This window comes from Erinaceus europaeus, chromosome 20 (assembly GCF_950295315.1).
Source record: "Erinaceus europaeus chromosome 20, mEriEur2.1, whole genome shotgun sequence".
NCBI classification, from domain to species: domain Eukaryota; kingdom Metazoa; phylum Chordata; class Mammalia; order Eulipotyphla; family Erinaceidae; genus Erinaceus; species Erinaceus europaeus.
The window spans coordinates 24,899,841-24,927,058 of NC_080181.1; the positions used below are offsets into that span (position 1 = coordinate 24,899,841).

At 45.7% G+C, this 27,218-nt stretch overlaps 1 protein-coding gene and 1 pseudogene across 1 annotated transcript in view; one reads left to right on the top strand and one right to left on the bottom strand.

Moving 5' to 3' along the window:
- The window catches only part of DCPS (decapping enzyme, scavenger), a 57,648-nt gene that overhangs the window by 7,454 nt on the left and 22,976 nt on the right, over window positions 1-27,218 (top strand). The gene's annotated exons all lie outside the window — the stretch shown is intronic.
- LOC103128741 (small ribosomal subunit protein eS10-like) lies at window positions 3,506-12,838 on the bottom strand (annotated as a pseudogene).

A 27,218-nucleotide genomic window follows, 5' to 3' on the forward strand; every position in this document is an offset into this window, starting at 1 on the left:
ATTTATTTATTTATTTATTCATTCATGAGAAAAATAGGCAGAGAGAAAGAACCAGACATTACTCTGGTACATGTGCTGTCAGGGATTGAACTTGGAACCTGATGGTTGAGAATCCAGTACTTTATCCACTGCACCACCTCCCGGACCACAAGATTTATTATTATTATTTTTTAATATTTATTTATTCTTTTTTGTTGTCCTTGTTGTTTTATTGTTGTAGATATTATTGTTGTTGTTATTGTTGTCGTCATTGTTGGGTAGGACAGAGAAATGGAAAGAAGAGGGGAGGATAGAGAGGGGGAGAGAAAGAAAGACACCTGCAGACCTGCTTCACCACCTGTGAAGTGACTCCTCTGCAGGTGGGGAGCCGGGGGCTCGAACCGGGATCTTTACGCTGGTCTTTGCACTTTGTGCCACCTGTGCTTAACCTACTGTGCTACTGCCGGACTCCCCAAGATTTATTTTCTCATGACAGAGATGGAGAGAGAGAACCAGAGCATCACTCTGGTACATTGATGTCAGTGATCTAACTCAGGACCTAGTGCTTGAGCTCCCAACATTTGTTCACTGCACTTCCTGAGGGCCTTTGAGGTTTCCTGCTGCCTCTGTCTCACAGATCTCCTTACCCTGGACACTGTCTGCCTAGGGGAGGCCACTCTCCCCTTTTCTGAGTTGCTTGGCTACTCTTCTGATTTCTTTTTGCCATTTCTCCAGTCTTTGGCACATTTCTTCTTCCTTTTGAAAAAGATCATTGCTCATCTCTGGTTGCATTATTGCTGGGGATTGATCCTCTCACATGCAAGTCCTATGAGGTATCTCTCTCTCTCTCTTTTAGATTTACTTACTTGTTTGTTTATTTTAATGAAAGAAAAAGACCAGAGCACTTCTCAGTTCTGGCACGTGACAGTGCTGGGGATTGAACCTGGCACCTCTGAGGCCTCAGGCATGCCTGCTGTAGTGCTGAGCTCTCTCCCAGGCCCCTGCCTGAGTTTCTGTGTGGGGTGCCAGGGGCTAGCAGTAAGCCTGGCCCAGTCAGACATAACTAGAATGAAGTCCTGGCTTTACCATTTACCAATTGTGACAATGTGGGAAGTGCATGTGGCACTTAACAAAGAGGAAGTGTGTGCCAGCTGCAGGCCTCCATGCTAGATATGTAGCGATGGGCATATGAGATCTGGTCCCTGTCTCTGGGCTTGCAGTGAAGGAGGCTGACAGTAAATACCTGAACAGATAGCTAAGTGGCTGTGAATAAGGCAGGGGCTAACCATGCTGAGATCCTAGGATTCTCTGACCCCCAAGCTGCAACCGCAGCCTTCAGATGTGAAGGAATCACCTGTGCAAAGAGCTGGAGAAGGGGTGGGGAGAAATAGCATGTGTTGTAGGGGAGGAAAGAAGAACAGAGAGGAGGCTGTTGCATCGTGCTAGGAGCCAGGGAGAGCAGCTGGTGATCAAAGCGTGTGATGGAAATGGAGCTGGGGATGGAGCTTCAGATAGTTTTTGTTAGATTAGTAACGAAACACACACCTTTTTTTTTTTTTAATATATATATTTTTTCCTCCAGGGTTATTGCTGGGCTCGGTGCCTGCACCATGAATCCACCGCTCCTCGAGGCCATTTTTCCCCCTTTTGTTGCCCTTGTTGTAGCTTTGTTGTAGTTATTATTATTGCCCTTGTTGACGCAATTCGTTGTTGGATAGGACAGAGAGAAATGGAGAGAGGAGGGGAAGACAAAGAGGGGGAGAGAAAGATAGACACCTGTAGACCTGCTTCACCGCCTGTGAAGCGACTCCCCTGCAGGTGGGGAGCCGGGGGCTCGAACCGGGATCCTTACACCGGTCCCTGCGCTTTGCGCCACATGCACTTAACCCACTGCGCCACCACCCGACCCCCCCTTTTTAAAAAAAAATTGCCTATGACAGAGAGAAATTGAGAGAGGAGAGGAAGATAGGGGGAGAGAAAGATAGACACCTGCAGAGTGCTTCATTACTTATGAAGCAGTACCTCCACACACACACACACACAGGTAGGGAGCTGGGGTCTTGAGTTGGGATCCTTGTGTGGGTCCTTGTGCTTTGTACTATGTGCATTTAACCCAGTACGCTTCTGCCTGGCCCCCCTCTGTCCATCTCTATTGCCCTTGCTCCACTTTTTTTTTTTTTTTTTTTGCCATCAGGGTTATTGCTGGGGATCAATGCCAGCATAGTTAATTCACCACTCTCCCCACTCCCCCCTTTTTTCTTCTTTCCCTTTTATTTGATAGAACAAATAAAATTTATTTTTTGCATCTAGGGTTATCACTGGGGCTCAGTACTGGTACTACAAATCCACTGCTCCTGGAAGCTATTTTTTCCATTTTTACTGGATAGGACAGAGAGAAATTGAGAGAGGAGGGGTAGATAGAGAGGGAGAGAGAAAGAGAGACACCTGCAGACCTGCTTTACCAATTGTAAAGTATTCCCCATGAAGGTGGGGAGCCAGGGCCTTGATCCCAGATCCTTGCACTTATATATATTTTATTTACTTATTAATGAGAGGGATAAGAGGAGAGAGAGAAAAAAAAAACCAGACATCACTCTGGTACATGTGCTGTCAGGGATCAAACTCAGGACCTCACGCCTGACAGAGTTCAATACTTTGTGCTCTTTGTGCTACCTCTCAGACCATCAGAGAGAAACTGAGATTGGAAGGGGAGACAGAGGAGGGGGGAGGGAGGGAGAGAGAGAAGCCTGCAGCACTGTTTAACTGCTTGTGAAGCTTCTCCTTGCAGGTGGCGTCTGGGACTGGGGGCTTGAATCTGGGTCCTTGTGCCTGGTAATGTGTGTTCTCTACTGGATGTGCCACTGGCCGGGCCCTTCTGTCCCCCCCCCCTTCCTTCTCGGTTTCTCTCCATCAATAAGAGAAAGAAAAAACAAATAAATAAAAAGACTACCTGGAGTGGATGATTCATCACGAAGGCACCAAGTCCCAGCAATAACTCTGGTGACAATAAAAAAAGAACATGAGAGGGAGTTGGGCCGTAGCGCAGCAGGTTAAGTGCACGTGGCACAAAGCTCAAGGACCAGCGTAAGGATCCCGGTTCGAGCCCCCGGCTCCCCACTTGCAGGAGATTCGCTTCACACGTGGTGAAGCGGGTCTGCAGGTGTCTGTCTTTCTCTCCCTCTCTCTGTCTTCCCCTCCTCTCTCCATTCCTCTCTGTCCTATCCAACAACAACAACAACAATGAAACAACAAGGGCAACAAAAGGGAATAAATAAAGTAAATAAAATATTAAAAAAAAGAACATTGAGAGAGCAGAGCTGCAGGTGTCTCTCTGTCTCTCCCTCTCTCTATCTCCCCCTTCCTCTTAATTTTTTACTGTCTCTATCCAATGAATAAATAAACATAATAATATAATAATAATAATAAAAAGAAAGAATATGAGCCTTACTTGAGCAATATATGTACCATGTGGGGAAAATTCTTGACATGACTGGTCAGGTTCCCTATTTTTGCCAGTAGCCTGTGGTTACTGTGGAGGTAAGCAGGTCAGACTGCTGGCATTTTCACCCTGCTTCTCACTGTTCAGGATGCAAACTGGAACCCTGTCCCTCTGCCTGTCACTGGAGTCCTTTAGCTGAGTCCTCTGTTCTCTTGCCTGGGGGAAGGGAGAAGAAAGGAAGGAGGGGCTGTGACTCAGATCTAGACTGCCTCTAAAAAGGCCAATTGTTTCCTCTGGTGTGGAACCCGGGGGTGTGGAGTACAGAGGAGGAAAAGGTGTCCCTGTGTGAGCCAGGTCAGCCTAGGGAGCAGAATGACCCTGAATATCACTTCAGTTGGCTGCAGAGACCTCCCACAGCTCTAGAGCTTTGGCCAGGGCTTCCCCCTGGCCCCCCTTTTTTTGCCTCCACAGTTGTCGCTGGCGCTCGGTGCCTGCACTATAAATTTACTGTTCCTAGAGGCTATCTTTTTTCCATTGTTGTTGGATAGGACAGAGAGAAATGGAGAGAGGAGGGGAAGGCACAGCGGGGGGAGAGAGAGATAGACACCTGCAGACCTGCTTCACTGCTCGAGAATCGACCCTCCTTGCAGGTGGAGAGCTGAGGGCTCGAACCGGGATCCTTGTGCCGGTCCTTGCACTTTGTACTATGTGTGCTTAAACTGGTGCACTACCTCCTCCCCTCCTGGCTCTTTACAGAGTCCAAACCTAGGCCTCAGGAGTCCCCAGTGAGGACTTGTTTGGGAGTCATTTTATTTAACTTAAATCTTTATTGATTGGAGAGAGAACTGAAGCATCACTCCAGTATCTGTGGTGCCAGGAATTGAACTCAGGACCTCATGCTTTCAAGTTTGACATTTTACCCACTGTACCACCTCCCAGGCCACAGGGAGGAACATTTTAAAAGACAAGACATTCTCATAGCATTGCTTTGGCAGTTTTATTCATAATAGATGAATGTAGAAATCAGATACCAGCTAACTGTAGAATAGGTAAATCAGGGCATTTCCTTACACTGCATGACTTCTCTGTGGCAGTGGAAATACTGATTACAGCTATGCATGTCCAGAAGATTGAATCTCACTTTCATGCTGGAAGCATCAAAGGTCTCAGGTTCAGTTCCCAGCACCTCCATAAGCTAGAGCTGAGTGAAAAAGAAAAAAATCTCACTAGGTAGGCAGACAAACATAACACAGAATAACGTGTGATTCTGATTAGATAAAAGTTGAAGTAAGTAGAGCAATATACTGCTTATGAGAACTAGGAAGACCAAACAGAAACGGTTAACTTTAAAATTATCAGTGAATTTTCCTTAATAAGAGAGCCAGGGGGGATGTCAGAAGTTTTGGTAGGGACTGAAATGATAACACCAGGTAGGTGTGTCAGTATGAATAATAAAAAAAAAAAAAGCAGCTCAGGAGTGGTGGTCAAAGTGAGGGCCCAACTCCACAAAAATAAAAAATAAAAAAAGTTCTGTTCCATAGATTTAGTGCTACCATACATGATTTTATTTATTTTGCTGCCAGGGTGTTTGCTGGGGCTTTTTGTGCCTGCAACATTCCTCTGCTCTAGCAAACCGCCATCACCCTTCTCCTCCTGCTCCTCTTTTCCCCTAAGATAGGAAGAGACAAGGTTGGAAAGAGAGGAGAGACACCACAGCAGCGAATCTTCCCCTTTGCATGGTGCTCCTATTGTAGTGACTGTGTGGATGTTGTTTTGACTTTGGTCTTTATATATATTATGTATCTAATTTATATAGGAATAATATATAATGCTACACACACACCTATATATACATACATACATGTATTTGTAAAATTCGCACATAGATTTTGTTTCCCAGTTAAAAATCAACCAACCTTTAGAAGAGCTAAGTCTCGGGGAGTCGGGCAGTAGCGCAGTGGGATAAGCACAAGTGGCGCAAAGTACAAGGACTGGTGTAAGGATCCCGGTTCGAGCCCCCAGCTCCCCACCTGCAGGGGGGTTGCTTCACAGGTGGTGAAGCAGGTCTGCAGGTGTCTATCTTTCTCTCCCCCTCTCTGTCTTCCCCTCCTCTCTCCATTTCTCTCTGTCCTATCCAACAACGATGACATCAATAACAACAACAATAATAACCACAACAAGGCTACAACAACAAGGGCAAGAAAAGGGGGGAAAATGGCCTCCAGGAGCAGTGGATTCATGGTGCAGGCACTGAGCCCCAGCAATAACCCTGGAGGCAAAAATAAATAAATAAAGTTAAAAAAAAAAAAGAGCTAAGTCTGTTCCCCCGAACTGTTACAGGGCCCCATCCTCATTCTCATGTTTAGTTTCTAGTCACTGTTGCTAAAAGTGAAAGTGGTTGAGCCTCCTCCCTCTGGGTTTGATTGAGACTTTGGGTGACTTCCTTTTTCTATGTGCTGCCTCTTCTCTGGATATGCCTGGTTCTCCTCTTCAGTGGACAGTGAGCCCGTGAAGAGCTGGGTACACTCCAGGATGGTGCCAGGCCTGGCAGAGCCGGGAGGTAAGAGGGGATCCTCCAACAACTGCAAGAGAAGGCCTGGTACCACTCCAGGTCAGACTGGCAGGACCTCTCCCTATCCCAGGAGTGTCCCTGGCAGCCCTCCCAGTGCGGCTGAGCCACGGGACGAGAGCTCTGAACAGTGACCAGCAGGGAGGGCCTTCCCACATGGGTCTCAGCCAGGGCACCTCCGGAGTGAGGTGCTGAAGAGCTCTGGCATCATCTCACAGGGTGCTTCCCCCATCCCAGGTGTCCAGCCCAAACCACAGTTCAGTTGAATAGTAATACTTCTGTTTTTGTTTTGTTTTTGCCACGGGGTTTATCGCTGGGATTCACTCACTGCCTGCATGATGAATCCATTGCTTCCAGTGACTACATTTTTTTCTTTTTCTTTTCCTCTCTTTCTCTCTGCCTCTTTTGATAAAGATAGAGAAAAATTGGGGGCTGGGCAGTCGCACAGTGGGCTAAGTGCACATGGTGCGAAGCACAAGGATCAGGTAAGGATCCTGGTTTGAGCTCCTGGCTCCCCACCTGCAGGTGTCTGTCTTTCTCTCCCCGTCTTTCCCTCTTCTCCTGATTTCTCTCTGTCCTATTCAACAGCAGCAACAACAATAACAACAATGAAAAACAACAAGGGCAACAAAAGGGAAAAAATAGCCTCCAGGAGCAGTAGATTCTCGTAGTGCAGGCACCAAGCCAGTGATGATCCTGGAGGCAAAAAGAAAAAAAGAGAGAGAAAAATTGAGAGAGGAGGGGAATAGAGGAGGGAAGGCAGGGGTAGCTAGCATAATAATTATGCAGAAAGGCTGTAATGTCTGAGACTACAAAGTCCCAGGTTCAACCCCCCCCCCACAAGAGCAGTGCTCTTGTAAAAAAAAGGTGGGGGTAGATAGCATAATGGTTATGCAAAAAGATTCTCATTCCTGAGGCTCTGAAGTCCCAGGTTCAATCCTCCACATCACCATAATTAATTAGCAGATTATAATTAGCTGATTAGTGCTCTGGTTAAAAAAAAAGCATGAGAGAGAAAGGGAGAGCGAAATGGAGGGATAGGGATCAGGTGATGGTGCACCTGGTTGAGTACACATGTTACCATGTGCTGGGTCTAGGTTCAAGGCCCTGGTCCCCACCTGCAGGGGTAAAGTGTCACAAGTGGTGAAGCAGGCTTGGAAGTATCTCTCTTTCCCCCTGGGTATGTCCCCTTTTCATCTCAGTTTCTATCTCTGTCCAATAAATAAAATATTTAAATAATTAAATATTCAAAAGAGAGAGAGAGGGAGAGACACATGCAGCACTGTCTCGCCTCTCATAAAGCTTCTCCCTCTGCAGGTGGGGGCTGGGGGCTTGAACCCAGGTCTTTGTGCATGGTAACATGCACTCTACCAAGTGCACCACCACACAGCCCCCTACAATTTTTAAAAAATTGCTTTATTTTATTTCAGATAGAGACAGAGAAATTGAGGAGGAAGAGGAAATAGAGAGTGAGAAAGGCACCTGCGGCACCATCACCACTCATGAAGCTCCTCCCTCAGGTGGGGGTCAGGGGCTTGAACCTGGGTCCTTGTGATATGCGGGCTCTAGCAGATGTGTCACTGCCCAGCCCTGATTCTTTCTTGATTTATCAGAGCTTGACGTTATCTATTTCCTACCATGAAAGAAGAAAAGTTTAACTTCTCTATATTTCCCCTACTCTCTCCCCTCCCAATTCTGATGTTTCTGTTATTTTTCTAGTTATTTAATTAATTTGTTTTATTATCTTTATGTACTGGATAGTGACAGCCAGAAATTGAGAGGGGAGGGAGAGATAGAGAGGGAGAGAAACAGGGAGAGACATCTGCAGCCCTACTTCATCACTCAAAGCTTTTCCCCTGCAGGTGAGGGCTGGAGGCTTGGACCCAGGTCCTTGAACATTGTGACATGTGTGCTCAACCAGGTGTGCCACCACCCGGCCCCTTTTTATTTATTTATTTATTTATTTATTTTTAAATATTTATTTTATTTATTCCCTTTTGTTGCCCTTGTTGTTTTATTGTTGTAGTTATTATTGTTGTTGTCGTTGTTGTATACGACAGAGAGAAATGGAGAGAGGAGGGGAAGACAGAGAAGGGGAGAGAAAGATAGACACCTGCAGACCTGCTTCACCGCCTGTGAAGAGACTCCCCTGCAGGTGGGGAGCCGGGGTTCGAACCGGGATCCTTATATTTATTTATTTTTTAATTGCCATTGGAATCCTAAACATAGAGAAATCTTTAGCCCTTATCCCATCTGCTTGAGGTTTTATCTGTCTGGTGAGATTATCAGAGTCTCCAGCCTGGCCTTCCTACTACTGTGCCTGACCTTGTCCTGGGATGTTCTGCTGTTTGAGGGCTTGTGTGTTTTATAAGTTACTTATAAGTTGACAACCAGTAAACTGTGTTTACATTATTGTGGTCACACTAATATGTGCTCCTTACTCAAGTGGAGAGCTGGGATTAGCATTCCTCTGCCATCTGCCCACTATCTAATCCCCAGACCATTGAAGGAGAAGGCAGGCCAGGGTCAGGTGGATTCTCTTTGCTTCTGATTCCTCTTATTTGAACCATTATTCCACCAGCTTTTGCTTCCTCACAAAGTTTCTATTGCATGTGTGTATGTGTACATGTGTACGCATGTATGTGTATTTAATATTTATTTTCCCTTTTGTTGCCCTTGTTGTTTTATTGTTGTAGTTATTATTGTTGTTATTGATGTCGTCATTGTTGGATAGGACAGAGAGAAATGGAGAGAGGAGGGGAAGACAGAGAAGGGGAGAGAAAGATAGATACCTGCAGACCTGATTCACTGCTTGTGAAGCGACTCCCCTGCAGGTGGGGGGCTGGGGGCTCGAACCTGGGTCCTTGTGCGTTGTAGCATGTGCGTTCAACCAGGTTGCATCACCACCTGGTCCCCTGGTTATTTTGTTCTTTTTAAATTTTTTTTTATTACCTTTATTTATTGGAGAGAGACAGAAATCAAGAGGGAAGGGGGTGGGAGAGAGACACCACTCAAAAAGCTTTCCTCCTGCAAATGGGGACTGGGTACTTGAACCTGGGTCCTTGTGCGTTATAACATATGCCCTCAACCAGATACACCACCACCTGGTCCCCTGGTCAGTTTGTTCTTTAGGCCATGATAGCTCTACACAAATTTCTAGTTAGATCCACTATCTGCTGAATATTTTGTCTCACTTGTTTAGCATAAGGACCTTCTTAAGTGCTTCCTCAGAATACATGAGATTGAAGGTAAACCTGGAATCCATTATTGTGCCCTGACTTGATTAGTAGTTTTATTGAATAGAGAATTAAAATCTCTCTTCCCATCAAATGTTCAAGGCATCACTCTATTTTTTTAATTAATTTACTTATTTTCCCTTTTGTTGCCCTTGTTTTTTTATTGTTGTAGTTATTATTGTTGTTATTGATGTCCTCGTTGTTGAATAGGACAGAGTAATGGAGAGAGGAGAAGAGAGAGGTGGAGGGAAATATAGACACCTGCAGACCTGCTTCATCACTTGTGAAGTGACTCCCCTGTAGGTGGGGAGCCGGGGGCTCGAACCGGGATCCTTATGCTGGTCCTCGCGCATCGCGCCATGTGCGTTTAACTCACTGCGCTACTGCCCAACTCCTGCCATCACTCTGTTGATAATTCATACCTGTTTGATTCTTCTCTCTCTCTCTCTTTAAGATTTTATGTATTTATTTATATTTATTTATTTATTTATTTTTATTTAAGAAAGGAGACATTAACAAAACCGTAGGATAGGAGGGGTACAACTCCACACAATTCCTGCTGCTCAGTCTCCATATCCCATCTCCTTCCTAATAGCTTTCCCATTCTCTGTCCCTCTGGGAGCATGGACCCAGGGTTGTTGTGGGTTGCAGAAGGTAGAAGGTCTGGCTTCTGTAATTGCTTCCCCGCTGAAAATGGACGTTGACTGGTCGGCCCATACTCCCAGTCTGCCTCTCTCTTTCCCTAGTAGGGTGGGTCTCTGGGGAAGCGGAGCTCCAGGACACATTGGTGGGGTCTTCAGTCTAGGGAAGCCTGGCCGGCATCCTGATGACATCTGGAACCTGGTGGCTGAAAAGAGAGAGTTAACAAAGCCAAACAAATTGTTGAGCAATCATGGACCCAAAGGTTGGAATAGTGGAGAGGAAGTGTTAGGGGGTCACTCACTGCAAACTCTAGTGTACTTCTGCTTTCAGGTATATATTTTGCCCTAGTTTATGGATACATGTTAACATATGCTCTATCTCACGGAACCTGGTCTATATCTAGGTTTTGGGAGTTTTTTAGGAAGTGAACCACCTGGGATGGAATTAGAGAATACTATGAAAAGAAAGGTCTCACCCGAGTAATGAAGCTGAAGGGTGTCATTCCACACCTGAAGTCTCTGTACACAGTCTGAGCTGAAGCATGTTGAGGTGGCAATCATTGCGTTGATTAGGTTGCGATCGGCAGATGCACTATTATTTGATGTGAATTAGGAGAGGCATGCGGGAAAGTGGGCCCTACCCTAAGGTTCCAGGACTGGGGGAAATATAGGCTCTATAGTGGAAATGTGAAGTTCCTGCTGTCTTAGGGTTCAAAAAGACAATGGATAGTTATTGTTATCATCACATTATTTGGTTATTAGGTTAACTTTGAAAAGTCCCTTTGTTAGGGTTTGCTGTATAAATAACCCAGTATCTTGTATATAGTTGTGCCACCGGTTACTTCTGATCTACTTGGTCTAGGCTTTTTTTTTTTTTTAATTTATTTCTTTATTGGGGAATTAATGTTTTACATTCAACAGTAAATACAATAGTTTGTACATGCATAACATTCCCCAGATTCCCATTTAAGGTCTAGGCTTTTGAGAGAGTCTGCATATCAAAGACACAGCCTATATATTAAAAAGACTCAGTCTGTGTTTTAAAAACTTCGAGACATACAATCAATTTTCCCCCTCTCATATTAATTAACTAGTGATTTATATGACTACACTTTAATAGGAGTGTACATAAACACCATTCCCACCACCAAAGGACTGTGCCCCATCCCACCCACCCTCCCCACCCCCACCCCCTGGCCCAGGAAGCCGCATGTCCACCCTCCCCCTCACCACAGGGTTTTTACTTTGGTGCTCTACTTTCAATTTAGTCAGATCCTGCTTTTAGTTTCCCTTTCTGATCTTCTTTCTCAACTTCTGTTGATGAGTGGGATCATCCCATACTCATCTTTATCTTTCTGACTTAGCTCACTTAACATAATTCCTTCTAGCTCTGTCCAAGATGGGTCAGAGAAGGTGGGTTCATTGTTCTTAATAGCTGCATAGTTTTTATTTTATTTTATTTTATTTTATTTTATTTTATTTTATTTTATTTTATTTTATTTTATTTTATTTTTACCAGAGCACTGCTCAGCTCTGGTTTATGGTGGTGTGGGAGATTGAACCTGGGACATTGGAGCCTCAGGCATGAGTCTCTTTGCATAACCACTATGCTATCTACCCCTGCCTGATTCTTATTTCTTTGTAGCTAACTTTTTGTTGTTAGTTTCCTTCTCTGGAAGTGTATAATTTATTCTCTCTTTTTTCTGGCAACAAGTTTATTCAACACACACACACACACTCTCTCTCTCTCCTCCAACTTTTTTTTAAAAATTTTTTATTTAAGAAAGGATTAGTGAACAAAAACATAAGGTAGGAGGGGTACAACTCCACACAATTCCCACCACCCAATCCCCATAACCCACCCCCTCCCATGGTAACTTTCCCATTCTCTAGCCCTCTGGGAGCATGGACCCAGGGTCGTTGAGGGTTGCAGAAGGTAGAAGGTCTGGCTTCTGTAATTGCTTCCCCGCTGAACATGGGCGTTGACTGGTCGGTCCATACTCCCAGTCTGCATCTCTCTTTCCCTAGTAAGGTGTGTCTCTGGGGAAGCTGAGCTCCAGGACACATTGGTGGGGTCTTCAATCCAGGGAAGCCTAGCCAGCATCCTGGTGGCATCTGGAACCTGGTGATTGAAAAGAGAGTTAACATATGAAGCCAAACAATTTGTTGAGCAATCATGGATCCCAAGCTTGGAATAGTGGAGAGGAAGTGTTAGGGAGGTACTCACTGCAAACTCTAGTGTACTTCTGCTTTCAGGTATATATTTTGCAGTAGTTTATGGATACGTGTGCACATAAGCTCTCTCTCACAGAAACTGGTGTATATCTAGGTTATGGGACTTTGTTAGAAAGTGAACGACCTGAGATGAAATTAGAGTGTACTATAAAAGGAAAGGTCTCACCCGAGTAATGAAGCTGAAGGGTTGTCATTCCACACGTGAAGTCTCTGGATACAGTCTGAGGTGAAGCATGTTGAGGTGGCAATCGTTGTTTTTGGTCTCCTCCAACTTTATTGAGGTGGTTGAAAACATCCAGGACCAAATCCATGTCGGTTGCTGACCTAGCCCTGGCCTTCGCTTTCTTGTCAGCACCAGGGGCACAGCACTTCTTCTATAAGTATCTCTGTCAGCTTCCCCTCTTGTGAATCTTGCAGGTCGTTCACCCTCCAGATCTTTGGGCCACGGCCTGCCAGTCTCAGGTTGGCTGTGATGCAGGGTGACAGGCATAATCTCAGGGGGCAAGTAGAGGTAATCTCGGGGATACTGGATACCCTCATTGGTAAGATACCAGTAAAAGTGCCTCCAGGCAAATTGTTCCTTCACATAGCCTTGTGACTGCATGGCCTTCATGACGTGAAGGTCGGGGACATTCTTGTCTGCGACGGGGTGTCTGGGCATGTGGACGTCCTTCTTAGCCACCATCACTCCCTCCTTAAAAAGTTCGTAAATGGCAATCTGGTTCTTGGGCATCAACATCCTGGTGGCCGCTGAGTCTGGAACCAAGGCTGGAAAGCTATAATTTATTCTCTTTCTCTTCTATGTTCTGAAATTTTGTAAGGCTCTATTTACGTTGGAATTTTTTTCCCCACACATGGCTCTGGGGATTTTAGGACACTTTTGTTTTAAAGTTTTACATCAATCTTCCACTCTGCAGATCCTCTATTATTTTTGTGTAATTTCCTCCCCTCCACTTCCCTCGTTTCCTCTTAATTGAAATTGTATTGGTTGTTAGACTTCCTAGATTGATCCTGAGCTCCGCTTATATTTTCTCACTTTCCCCATCCAGTTTGTAGATTTGTCTTAACTTTTCCTTCCAGACCTTCTAAAGAAGGTTTCAAATTGGCAATCATATTTACATTTTCTTCCTTCCAATTCTCAGATTATTTTATTTTCATAGCATCTTGTTCTTGCTTTATTTACAGAGGCCAAATTGAGTTGACTCTCTTTGACATGCTAATTAGTACGGTTTTAAAAATTATCTCCTGACCATTAAATGATCTCATTTTCCCAGGGATCTGTGTCTGGTTGTTTATTTTGGTCATTCTTCTTCAGGCTGTTGGCTTTCCCTGACTGTCTGGTGAATGTTAGCTAAACGTTTGTATCTGCAAATGAAGAACCAGGCTGGTAATCTATTGAGTTTGCTATGGGTTTCACCTGCTGGCTTTTGGAGGCCTGTTTCTACCAGGAGCCCCTCCTGAATGGGTGGCCCTAGTACTGAGTGTGAGTGGAGTTGATATAGGCTGCTTCTTCCTTCCAAACTTTGCCTCAAAGGGATTCTTTGGTGCTTCTCTACCCTGAGTGGGCTGCACATTAGATACAGGGTTACACAGCTGGTAGTTACCATCACAAAGACTTAGGTTCAAATCCCCAGTCTCCAACTGCAGGGAGGGAAGCTTCATAAGTGGTGAAACAATGCTGCAGGTGTCTCTCCTTGTATCTCCTTTAAAAAATTTTTTATTTATTATTGTCCCTTTTGTTGCCCTTGCTTTTTTAAATTGTTGTTGTAGTTATTGTTGTTGTTATTGATACCATTGTTGATAGGACAGAGAGAAATGGAGAGAGGAGGAGAAGACAGAGGGGGAGAGAAAGACAGACATCTACAGACCTGCTTCACTGCTTGTGAAGTGACTCCCCTGTAGGTGGAGAGCTGGTGGCTCGAACCGGGATCCTTACTCCAGTCCTTGTGCTTTGCGCCACCTGTGCTTAACCCGCTGTGCTACCGCCCGACTCCCTCTTTTGTTTTTTTTCCTGCAGGGTTATTGCTGGGGCTCAGTGCCTGCACTACCAATCTACTGCTCATGGAGGCCATTCCCCCCCTTTTTTTTTTGCCCTTGTTATTGTTATTATTGCTGTTGTTGAATAGGACAGAGAGAAATCAAGAGATATGGGGAAGATAGAGGGAGAGAGAAAGGTAGACACCTGCAGACCTGTTTTACCACTTGTTAAGTGATTCCTCCCTGCATGTGGGGAGCCTGTGGCTCGAACGGGATCCTTGCGCTGGTCCTTGCACTGGTCCATGTGTGCTTAACCCGCTGTGCAGGGACCCAGGTTCAAGCCTCTGGTCTCAGCCTTCAGGGGAAAGCTTCATCATTGGTGAAGTAGGGATTCAGGGGTCTCTCTTTCCCTCCCTATATCCCTCTCTCTGTCTCTATCCAGTAATAAATAAACAATGTATTAATTTATAAAAGTAAATTTTAAAAAAAGCACAAACATACTTGGGAAAAAAAAAAAAAGGCAGAGACAGTTGAATGAACCCACAGGGCTCTCTCCTCAATTTTGAGGCCGCCCATAGATGGCACTTTTCTGTTTCTTTTTCTCTCATTCCTTTCAAGCTCCCAAGACTACTGAGCCAGATCCCCCTGGCTTGGAAGGAAAGTGGAGTCATATCCAGAAATTTCAGGAAGGAGAAGTCTGTACCACCTGAGTGAAAATCTGGACCCAGAATTTGAGCTCTCTCTTTCTTTTGACCATCTGATGCCTGTATTAACCCTTAAGCACCAGCCCCTACATGCCCTCCATCTCCCCATCCAGGGACAGGGACCTTTGACCCAGAGACACATGCATTTGGCAAATTAAAGCTTTTTTTTTTTTTTTTTTTTAAAGACTGAAAGAGACAATAGCACCAAAACTTTCTTCAAGGCAGTGGGGGCTGGACTTGAACCTTGGACATACACATGGAAAAACAGTGCACTATCCAAGTGAACTATCTTGTTGGCCCACCACTCCCTTCTGAACCCGTTTAGAAATGAGTAGATTATTGTACCAAAGCAAAGGAGGAGGAGGGAGGAAGAGGAGGAGGGAGTGGAAGGAACCTTGGGGTGGGTCCTATTGCATGCTGCACAGGGAGATGAAAAATTGTACCCCTGTGTCAACAACCATTGTAAACCATTAGCCCCATTAACCCCCTTGATAAAAACAATTAAAAGAAGAAAAATAAAAGAAATGAGTAGTTCCTGAGCTACTGAGATGTAGCCACCCCCTCAAGACTGGCACTGTCTCTCTTTCCCTGTAAGATCTCAAGACTGTGGTAGATCTTAAGGCTGGAGTCAGCAGAAAAGTGAGCTTACTCAGGACCAATGGCCAAGGGTGGGTAACCTACTGGGTAGATGGTTCCACATTGTCACTTGACTCCCATTTTGGTGCCTACCAGCCCACAGCAGCCTGGTTCTGCTGTCCTCCCAGCCCATGCTTCCCAGTGAGCGATGCTGCTTCTCTGCCTGCAGGGGTGTACCCTGTGCTTTCCCCTGCCTTCCCACCATGCACAGCATGACAGCGCCCATTGCTACTGCACTGGGACTTGGTACTTCTGCTCCTTGCAGAGGGAAACAGGAAAATACCTTTAGAATTATTTACTTACTTATAATGAGTGAGAGAATGAGAGGTGAGAGGGAGAGAGGACCAGACCACAGCTCAGCTCTGGCATAAAGTGATGCTGGGGATTGAAACTGAAGCCTTGGAAAGCTTAGGCATGCGAGTTGCTCTCGCAGTCGGAGCTATTTCCTAGGGCCAGGAAGAGCCTTTAGACAGGACTTTGAGTGAGAGGCCTTATTTTGGAACTCTCCGGGGTTCAGCCTCACTGTGTCTGTTGTATTCTGGTCTGTTCAACCCCCAAGGAGTTTCTTCCTGTGTGGGGAAGTGGTGGGCTTACAGTTCTCAGGCCAGGGTGCAGCTTCATTTTTCTCTCTAGATTTCAGCCCTTAGCCTCAGGTTGGATGAACTTTGTGGAGTGCCGTAGCCCCCACAGCCATCCAGCGGTCCTATTTCGGCTCCTTAAAAGGCTGCCTGTCACACTTTGTAACCGAGGACCAACCCAGCCACGTCTGGGGCTGCATTTGGAGTTACTGAGTTTCTTGTGGGCTGTCAGCCTGCGCAGCCCCTCCTCTCTCTCTCAGAACCTCAGATACTGAGAGGAGAGAGGGAAGGCGCCCTTCAGATCCAGGGTCCCACTCATGTCAGCATCTGCCTCCTCTGTCTCCAACTGCAGTTCTGTGCTTTTGTGGAGACAGGTAATTAGCGGTCTGGAGGTTTGCTGCGGAGTGGTTGAAGTTTCCGGTAGGGTCCCAGCCCCACCCTCAGCCCTGCTTGTGCTTCCTTTTGAGGAGGTCACCCCAGCCTCCACCACAGAGCACTTCCAGACCCCTCGCAGAGCAGGCCAGTGAATCCCACTCTTCTCGGACCCGGGGCCAGAGCAGAGAAGCCTCTGACCTGAGCTTTTTTCCCCTGTCGGTCCTTCTCGGAGAATGTCTAGATGGTGGGCCTTCTGGCCCGGCAGCCTGTCCCATCCTTCTGCTTGGCTCTGGGGGAGGGAAGGTGGGCTTCACCCCCAGATCGTGCTGGTCCCCAGGGCCTGCACATCTGGGTCACATAAGTTGAAACTGACTCCTCATAATGAAGGGAGAGCAAAAGCCACAGACCGAGCCATCGGAATGATCTCATCCTGTGGAAGTCATCAGCCATGGCTGGAAAGCAGTCTTGTTTGAACATGTGTATGGGAAGGAGAGCAGACTGTCTGTGGTTTGCATTTTCATGTTTCATGTGCAACAGCATTTTCCTGGGGATTTGGCTAAGCTAGCTTTGGCAGAGAGCAAGTGAGGCAGCTGCAGCTCTTTCCTCTCCATGGCCCTGCCTCCCACCTCCGAAAGTACTCACGCCTGTGTGTCTGGGTCGGGGGGCAGGGAACGGCTTTTTATATATTGGGGAAGGCCTTCCAGGAGACCCTGAGGGTCTTGAGAGACAGGACAGAGCTGTCCGGGTCCAGCACACACCATCTGCTGAGAGAGTGCAGAGAGAAGGAAGGAACCTAGACAGTGTGATGTTCAGCTGGGACACATCAGTGTGACCATTCCTGCTGCCAGACATCCTAGTGGATGAAGAGCTGCTGCCCCTAGTCCTCACGGGGCCTCGCTCCCCTTCTTGCCCTCACCAGATCCAGCTCTGGGCCCCTGGCCCCAGACCTCTCTGCCCATGATCCAGCACAGGCTGGGGGTGGGGGGAGGCTGGCACCGTCCATTAGGTCCCCTGTTGTGTGATTTGGTCTGCAGTTTGTCTATGGCCCCCGCTGGAGCCTGTTCTAGCCCAACACCCCAGTGATGCTGTTCTGACAGCCCTCCAGAGATGGGGGAGACTGGGGTGGGGAGGGTGGCGTGCAGGATTGTTGACTTCCAGCATTTCCAAGAGACCTTGCAGCAGCAACTTCACTGGTGTTAGTCTCTGTGCCTTCCTGTGTCCCCCGCCACCCCACCCCCGTCTGTAGCCCCAATTGCCCTGACACCTCATTACACTCTGGTTTTGCTGACAGCTGTTTATGTGTCTTTCAGGAGGGTTGGCACCGATCACATTTCTCCTGATTTCTGGAGAGAGTGGCTATAACCTTGGCTCTTAAGACTTGAGTGGGGAAGGCAACATCACATAGAAAACCAAGCTGGTACACAGCCCCACCACTAGCTGTGTGACCTTGGGAAATTACTTAACTTCTCTGGGCTTCATTTATTCCATTTTACTTCCCCCCCCTTTCCTTCAGGTAGTTATTGAGCTTCAGGGGCTCAGTGCCTGCACTACGAATCCACTGCTCCTGGAGGCCATTTTTTCCATTTGTTGCCCTTGTTATTGTTATTGGATAGGACAGAGGGAAATTGAGAGAGAGAGAGAGAGGACAGAAAGATAGAGAGAGAAAGATAGACAACCTGCAGACATGCTTCTCCACTTGTGAAGTGACTCCCCTGCAAGTGGGGATACTTATGCTGCTCCTTGCGGTTGGCACTATGTGCACTTAACCTGCTGCACTACCTCCTAGCCTCCTCTATTTTACTTTTTTTTTTTAAATATTTATTCATTTATTCCCTTTTGTTGCCCTTGTTGTAGTTATTGTTGTTGTTCTTATTGATGTCTTTGTTGTTGGATAGGACAGAGAGAAATGGAGAGAGATGGAGAAGACAGAAATGGGAAGAGAAAGATAGACACCTGCAGACCTGCTTCGCAACTTGTGAAGTGACTCCCCCTGCAGGTGGGGAGCCGGGGGCTCGAACCCGTATACATACACTGGTCCTTGTGCTTTGCGCCACCTGCGCTTAGTCCGCTGTGGTACCGCCCGACTCCCTGTTTTACTTTTTTTAAACATTTTCTTTTTTAAAAAAAAATAAATTTATTTATTTATTTTCCCTTTTGTTGCCCTTGTCTTTTTTTTTTACTGTTGTTTTTACTGTTGATGTCGTCGTTGTGAGGACAGAGAGAAATGGAGAGAGGAGGGGAAAACAGAAAGGGGGAGAGAAAGACACCTGCAGACCTGCTTCATCACCTGTGAATCGACCCCGCTGCAGGTGGGGAGCCGGGGGCTTGAACCGGGATCCTTACACCTGTCCTTGCGCTCCGCGGTGCTTAACTCACTGCCCTATTGCCCGACTCCCTCCCCCCCATTTTACTTTTTAATAGAGAGTCAGAGAGAGAATGAAAGTACCAAAAGCTCCTATTCAATAAGGTGGGGGCTGAGCTAGAACGTAGGTCATGCACATGACAAAGCAGTGCACTATCCAAGTGATATTTTGCCAGCCCTGGGCTCAGTTTTTTTGTTTTTTAATATTTTAAAAAATATTTATTTTCCTTTTTGTTGCCCATGTTTTTTTTTTTTTCCATTTGTTATTGTAGTTATTACTGATGTTGTCGTTGTTAAATAGTACGGAGAGAAATGGAGAGAGGAGGGGAAGACAGGAGGAGAGAAAGATAGACACCTGTAGACCTGCTTCACCACCTGTGAAGCGACTCCCCTGCAGGTGGGGAGCTGGGGGCTCGAACCAGGAAAGAAAGAGAGACACCTGCAGGCATGTTTCACCATTTGTGAAGAGACTCCCCTACAGGTGGGGAGTCGGGGACACAAACTGGGATGCTTGCGCTTAGTACCATGGGCACTTAATCTGTGCACTACCTCTCGGCTCCCAAACTGAGGGAATCTTCATGAATGCTGGAGCAGTATTGTGTCTTTCCCCTTTCTCTCTCTTCCTCTTTAACTAAAATTGAAAAGAAAAATCCACTGGGAGCAGTGCAGTCATGGTGGCCCCAGTTGGCCAAGAACAACAACAAAAAACATGGGTTGCTGGTTCCTTTTTTTTAGCCTCCAGGGTTGTTGCTGGGGTTCAGTGCCAGCACTGTGAATTCACTGCTCTGGGAGGTCTTTTTTTTTTTTTTTTTTTTTAATTCCCTTCATTTTACTGGATAGGACAGAGAAATTGATGGGTAGAGGGCAAGACAGAGAGGAAGAGAAACAGAGAGACACCTGCACATCTGCTTCACGACTTCTGAAGCGACTCCTCTGCAGGTGAGGAACCAGGGGCTCAAACTGGGATCCTTGAGCGGGTCCTTGTGCTTTGCGCTATGTGCGCTTAACCAATGTGCCACCACCAGCAACCTTTCCTATGTTCTTCTTTTCTATTTTTTTATAGTCTTTTTAAAAAATTTTTAACATCTTTATTATTATTATTTTTTTATTGGATAGAGACAGCCAGAAATTGAGAGGAGGAGGGGAGACAAAGAGGGAGACAGATACCTGCAGACTTGCTTCATCATTCACAAAGCTTTCCCCCTGCAGATGGGGACCAGGGGCTGGAACCTGGGTCCTTGTGCACTGTAACATGTGCGCTCAACTAGGTGCACCACCACCCAGCCCCCCTTTCCTATGTTTTTCTATGCAAAAATGTGTTATGACTTTTTTTACCCCTTCTTTATCAGAACACTTAATCAGTTCTGGCTTAACGATGGTGCTTGGGACTGAACTTGGGACTTTGGAACATCAGGCAAGAGAGTCTCTCTGCATAACTATTATGCTGTCTACCCCCTCCCTCATGACTTTTCTTGATAACCATATATATATAACTTCATGTGTCTATTGATCATGTGGTATCTTTGATGAATATTTTGTCCATGTCCTCCCCCCTCCTTTTTTTTTTTTTTTGCTTCCAGTGTTATTGCTGAGGTAGGTGCCAGGTACAGCTCACCCAGGGCAGGTGACCTCAGAAGTCAACCTGCTTTATCGGAGGCAGGCAGGAGGCAGCTTCCACTGCATGCCGGCGTGCTGTGTCCACTGTCCGGCTCAGAACCAGACAGAGCTGTAGGACCGTGGGGCCCCCAGTTTCTTGGAGACAAACATGGAGATAATCCTCCCACAGTGGCTATGAAATGTGATTAAGGGGTGAATGAGTGCGTATACATATGAGGTCAGAGCTCTGCCTCCTGTAACTGTTAGCTGAGGGCCGGGCACATCATGCCTTCCTTTTTTTTTTTTTTTAAAGGAAATTCAATCCTACAGAAACATCATGAGAATAATACAAATGATTATTTTATAAAAACCCTTCACACCTGGTTGGGCCACATGTTACAGTGTGAAAGGACCCAGGTTTGAGACCCTGGCCCCCACCTGCAGGGGGAAAGCTTTGCGAGTGGTGAAGCAGGGCTGCAGGTGTCTCTGTCTATCTCCTCCTTCCCTCTCTATTTCTGGCTGTTTCTATCCAGTAAATAAAGATAATTAAAAAAAAAAAAAGAAGAAGAAAAAAAAACCCTTCACAAACATGAGGTCTTGAGTTTGGTCCTCAGCATTGCATATACCAGAGTGATGCTCTGCTTCTCTCTCTCCCCCCCTGCCCTCCTCTCTCATAAATAAATCTTTTAAAGCTCTTCATCTATTGTTAACATCTTGCCACATTTGCTTAATCGATCTACATGCATATGCTAGTAGCATTTTAAAAAATATTTATTCCCTTTTGTTGCCCTTGTTGTTTTATTGTTGTTGTTAATTGATGTTGTTGTTGTTGTTGGATAGTACCGAGAGAAATGGAGAGAGGAGGGGAAGACAGAGGGGGAGAGAAAGATAGATACATACAGACATGTTTCACCACCTGTGAAGCAGCCCTCCTGCAGGTGGGGAGCTGGGGGCTCGAACTGGGATCCTTAGGCCGGTCCTTGAGCTTTGCGCCACTTGCACTTTACCTGCTGTGCTACCACCTGCTCCCTACTAGTAGCATTTTGTTACAGTTACTACTATACATCAGAAAGTAAGTTTTTGATGTCCTAACTTTGCACCAAGGTGAAATAATCAATTTTAGGGAATTTTGCACTCATACAAAACCCTCATGTAACATAGAGCCCATTATTCAAGTTCACTGACTGTTTTGATACCTTTTATAAACAGGACTCTGGTACCTTGTTCTGGATCCAATCCATCCTAGCCTTTTCTGTCCTTGGCCTCCTTACGTCTGTCCTAACTTTAACATTTTTGAAGCACTAGAAAGTTGCTTGTTGGGAGTCAGGCGGTAGCACAGCAGGTTAAGCACAGGTGGCACTAAGCACAAGGACCAGCATAAGGATCCCAGTTCAAGCCCCCCAGCTCCCCACCTGCAGGGGAGTCGCTTCACAGATGGTGAAGCAGGTCTGCAGGTGTCTGTCTTTCTCTCTCCCTCTCTGTCTCCCCTCCTCTCTCCATTTCTCTCTGTCCTATTTAACAAAGATGACATCAATAACAACAATAATAACTACAACAATTTAAAAAAAGGCAAGAAAAGGGGAAAAAAAGATATATATATATATATATATATATATGAAAGTTGTTTTGTAGAATGGATTGGGCTTGCTTGTTACTATATCTTTACTGTTAGGTTCAGGCTGTGTATTTTTGCCAGAATACCACAGCACCTCCCTGACGATCATGTCAGTTTGTTCTCTTTGGGGTGATACTAGTTCCCGTCACTTAGTGTTTTCTCTTTGTGTTAATAAGTAAACTGTGAGGGAGATATTGGGGGCGGGGACCACAGAGAATCCTGTTTTACAACATATTTTCACTTGATGGGCTGAGCATTTATCAGAATTATCTGACTAGACTCCTCATGAAGTTCGAATACAAGTTAGCAGCTTAATTGGTACTTAGCTAGACACTAGAATTTACTTTTAGCTGCCTGTGAAAAAAGTAGCATAGAGAAATATATTGATTTGGGGCCAGGCAGTGGCACACCTGGTTAAGCTCACACACTACAGTGAACAAGGACCCAGTTTTTATCCCCTGGACCCCACCTATAAGGGCAAAGCATCGTGAGTGTTGAAGCAGGGTTGCAGGTGTCTCTCTGTCTTTTTTCCTCTGTCATCTCCCCTCCCCCTCTCAATTTCTCTCTATCTCTATCCCATAATAAATAAATAAAAATATAAAAAAGAAAAGTAAAAAAACAAATTAAAAAAGAGAAATATATTGATTTTTACCAGGGAAATTTGTTGTTGTTGTTCTTTTAGTGGGACAAAAATGTTCTTCCAGGATTTAAAGTCTGAAAAGGCTAGATTCATGTATTCAGTTGTTTTGAAAGCATTCGTTGAATGCTCACTATATGCCAGGTGCTGAGGGTAAAATTATTATTATTTTAAAAATATTTTATTTCTTTTAATGAGAGAGATACAGAGGGAAAAATACACATACACACAAACACCAGAGGACTACTCAGCTCTGGCTAGTGGTGGTGCTGAGGATTGAACCTGGACTTCAGAGCTTCAGGCATGAAAGCCTTTTGTATAACCACTGTGCTGCCTCTCCAACCCTATTATTATTACTATTATTTTAATTATTGGGCCTGGAAGATAGCATAATGGCTGTGAAAAAAAGCCTTTTTTATGTCTGAGATGACAAGGTCCCAGGCTCAATCTCAGATACCATAAGCCAGAGCTGAGCAGTATTCTGGTTAAAATAAATAATTAACATATATTTATTTTCATGAGAGAGAGAAAGAGAGACCAGAACACTGCTCATCTGTGGCACATGGTGGTACCTTGGATTGAACCTGGGGCCTCTGGAACCTCAAGCGTGAAATTCTTGTGCACTGTCTCCCCAGTCCTAATAGGTTTTTTAACAATAGTAGAAAAAAAAATAAACCCTGTGCTCTGAAAGACATATTATTCTTTGTTTTATGTATATAATTTATTGTTAAAAATTGATTTAAAGGCTAGCAAATGTGGTCCAGGAGTTGGTACAGTGGATAAGGCATTGGACTCTCAAGCATAAGGTCCCGAGTTCAATCCCCAGCTGCACATGTACCACCGGAGTGATGTCTGGTTCTTTCTCTCTCTTCTCCTATCTCTCTCATAATAAATAAATAAAATCTTAAAAAAAAAAAAAAAAAAGAAGAAAAGGCTAGCAAAGTAACTCACTTGGAGAGTGTATTGCTTTGCCTTGTGCCTGACCCAGGTTCAAGCCCAGCCCCCACTGTATTAGAAGAAGCTGCAGTGCTGTGCTCTCTTGTACTCTGTTTTTCTCTCTCTGCCTCTGTGTATCTTTTTCTCTGTCTAGAAGAAAATCATCCCAGATTGGTGAAGCCCTGGTGATGATTAAAAGAAATTGGTTTAACATTGGTTCACCATGCTCCAAGGTTTTAGGAGTATAGTTTCACACCTGTAGGGGTGTGTGTGTTTGTGTGTTTGTGTGTGTGTGTACACACACACTGTACCCACTGTTTGTTTTTAAAGCATTTTGTTTTATTTTTTGTTTGTTTTTAATTGCCATCAGGCTTATCATTGGAGCTCACTGCCAGTACCACAAAACCACTACTCCCAGCAACTGTTTTTTCCTTTTTGTTGATAGAGACACAGATAAATTGAGAAGGAAGGAGAAAGAAAGACACCTGCAGCACTGCTTCACCACACTTCAGGTGGGGACCATGGACTTGAACCCAGGTCCTTGTGCATAGTAATGGGTGTACTCTAGCCAGCCCCTATTTTTATATATGTTTGAAAATATTTTTATTTATTAGGAGAGAGAGAGAGATCACCAGAGCATCACTCTGATGCAAATAATGCTGGGAATCAAATTCAGGACCTCATGCTTTTAAGTCCAGTGCTCTAGGCCCTGCACTACCGCCTGGGCCACATTTGTTTTATTTTCTGTGAGTGAGAAAGAAATCAGAGCCTCATCATATATGGTGTTGGGGCTGGACTCCTACATGCCAGCCATGGATTCTGCTGCAGAACCACCTCCCTAGTCCTTGCAAGCTACCTCCTAAGGGGGTGAGGGCTGATAAGCATGTTTGTACTGTCTGATAGTGACTAGCGAAGCGAAAAGCAGGGCCAGTCAGTGAAGGAGACAGACATGGGAGTGAGTGAAGGGTTAGGGGTGCTATTCTCACCAGGGCTGAGCGCTGGGCCAGGAAGGAGGCCTGGAGACAGGCACAGGCTTTGAGGGGAGGTAGGGTGTGTGTGTGTGTGTGTGTTTGCGTGTGTTTGCTTTGAGGGGAGGTAGGGTGTGTGTGTGTGTGTGTGTGTGTGTGTGTGTGTGTGTGTGTGTGTGTGTGTGTGTGAAGGCCATGCAGCACAGGGTGGGGTGCCGGTGTGGCAATGCAGGTTTGAGTGTCAGACGCTCTGGAGACACAGAAACCAGCACTGATGACAGCCTTGAGGGCTGACTCGCCCCTGACCAGGACTTCTGGTGTTGGCCCCTGCAGAGTGACTGGTCCTGACTGCCTCTGAGTGTAGCAGTGGGGTTCCTGCAACCAGACAGGAGTTTCTCAGGAAGAGAGGAAGGACGGCAGGATGTGAGCAGTTGGAAATGACTTTTCATTTTCTCCCTCTGCTGAGCGGAAGGCCTGAGGGGGCTGATCCCACGAGGTACCTGTTTCCCAGGCACCCTTGGTGGCTGGGGCAGCCAGGGAGCCCTAGGCAGTGAGCCCAGGGCAGTGTGTCTGTGCCAGCAGGGCGGGCTGCTCTCCAGCACCAGCTCTGACTTTGTCCCCAGCCATCTCCCCTGTGCCCAGCGAGCTGCCACACTCACCACCTCTCTCCCCACCGCCCAGCCCAGCAGCAAAGTGATGGGCCACCAGAATGTGTGCCTGCTTGTGAGGAACTCGGCCCTCTCGCTCTGCTCTGTTCTCTCACGCTTTCTACACACTCCCCATCTACTACTCATGCCCTTGTCCTGACAGCCTGGTGATGTGGTCACTTGCCCACGTTACACAGCTACTAAGTACGGAGCCAGGATTCAAACCCAGGCTGTTTGATGCCAGAACCTGTTGTAGAGATTTCCAGGAAGTGGGATGACATTTATTTGCACCTCCAGTGGCCCAGCCAATGTCAGCAACTCTGCAGAGCAGGCTTTATGATGCCCTTTAACAGTGAGAAAGCCCTAAGAGGTGGCACAGGGGCAGGGTGCATGCCTTGTATGCACGCAGCCCTGGGTTTGACCCCTAGTACCTCATGGAAGCACCATGGGCAATACTGAGCATAAGGACAGGTAGAATTTCATGGATAGTGGGTCAGTGCTTTGGTCTCTCTCTTCCCCCCGCCCTCTTAAAAATATTTATTAATGAGAGAGATAAGAGAAGAGAGAGAACCAGACAGCACTCTGGTACATGTGCTCCTGGGGACTGAACTCAGGACCATAGGTTTGAGAGTGTAACACTTTATCCACTGTGCCACTTCCTAGTGCTATTATATCTATCCCTCTTTTGTTCTCTCTTTCTTTGTATCTATCTCTCTCTCTCTGAAAATATAAAATAAAAACTGGTCTAGGGATGCCACTCAAGCAATACCATGCATTTGCAAAGCCCTGGGTTTATTTCCTGGTGCCATGTTTAGAAAAAAAAGAAAAAAAAAATACAAAGCTAAGCAGATGAGGAGACAAGACTGAGAGATTGACCCTTACACACCCAGGCAGGGGCGTGTCTCAAGTCTGACTCCAGTGCTGATGGACCGGACTTGTCATCCTCCCCAGAAATCATGTGGTACCTTTGTACCAATCCTCTCATTCCCTCCTCACCCTTTTTTGAGACAGTATGAGACTTTTAGGCAGGTGTCAAAATAGCTTTAGGTAACACCACCATTCCTGCCCAAGTCTTAAGTCCTTAGGAGTTTTGTTTTTGTTTTGGATAGAAACGAAAATTGGGAGGGAAGGGAGAGATAGAGAGGGAGGGGGAAACACCTGCAGCACTGCTTCCCTACTTGGAAAGCTCCCCCAACAGGTGGGGACCAGGGATGTGAACCCAGGTCTTTGCACATAGTAATGTGTGCATGCACTCTACCCGATGCACCACCACCCAACCTCTTCTTCTTTTTAAAAATATTTATTTATTTATTCCCTTTTGTTGCTCTTGTTTTATTGTTGTAGATATTATTGTTGCTGTTATTGATGTCGTCATTGTTAGATAGGACAGAGAGAAATGGAGAGGGGGAGAGAAAGATAGACACCTGCAGACCTGCTTCACCGCTTGTGAAGTGACTCCCCTGCGGATGGGGAGTCGGGGGCTGAAACCGGGATCCTTACTCTGGTCCTTGTGCTTTGTGCCATCTGTGCTTAACGCCTGACTCCCCACCCAACCTCTTCTAAGAACTCTTTTCACTTACCTGTAAAATAAAGGTTAAAGTCTATTTTAAATAGAAAATGTGCTTCTGAGACAACATCAATTTTGTCACACATTTCCTAAAGAAAGATCAATTTAAAAAATTAATATGAGACCTTCCACCTTCTGCATCTCACAGTGACCTTGGGTCCATACTCCCAGAAGATTAAAGAATAGGAAAACTATCAGGGGAGGGGATGGGATACGGAGTTCTGGTGGTCGGAATTGTGTGGAGTTGCACCCCTCTTATCCTATGGTTTTGTCAATGTTTCCTTTTTATAAAATAATAATAATAGTAGTAATAATAATAATAATAATGTGGCTCCAGCCCAGCCCCGACTGCAGTAGAGAAAGTGGCGCTCTCCTTTCTTTCTCTGCTTGTCTCTATCTGGAAAATAAATAAATAAATAAATTGTCCCAGAGCGGGGAAGGCTTGGTAACAACAAAAATAAACAAATAAGTGGGACCAAATAAACAAATAAGTGGGACTCACTGAGTAGAGCACACACCTT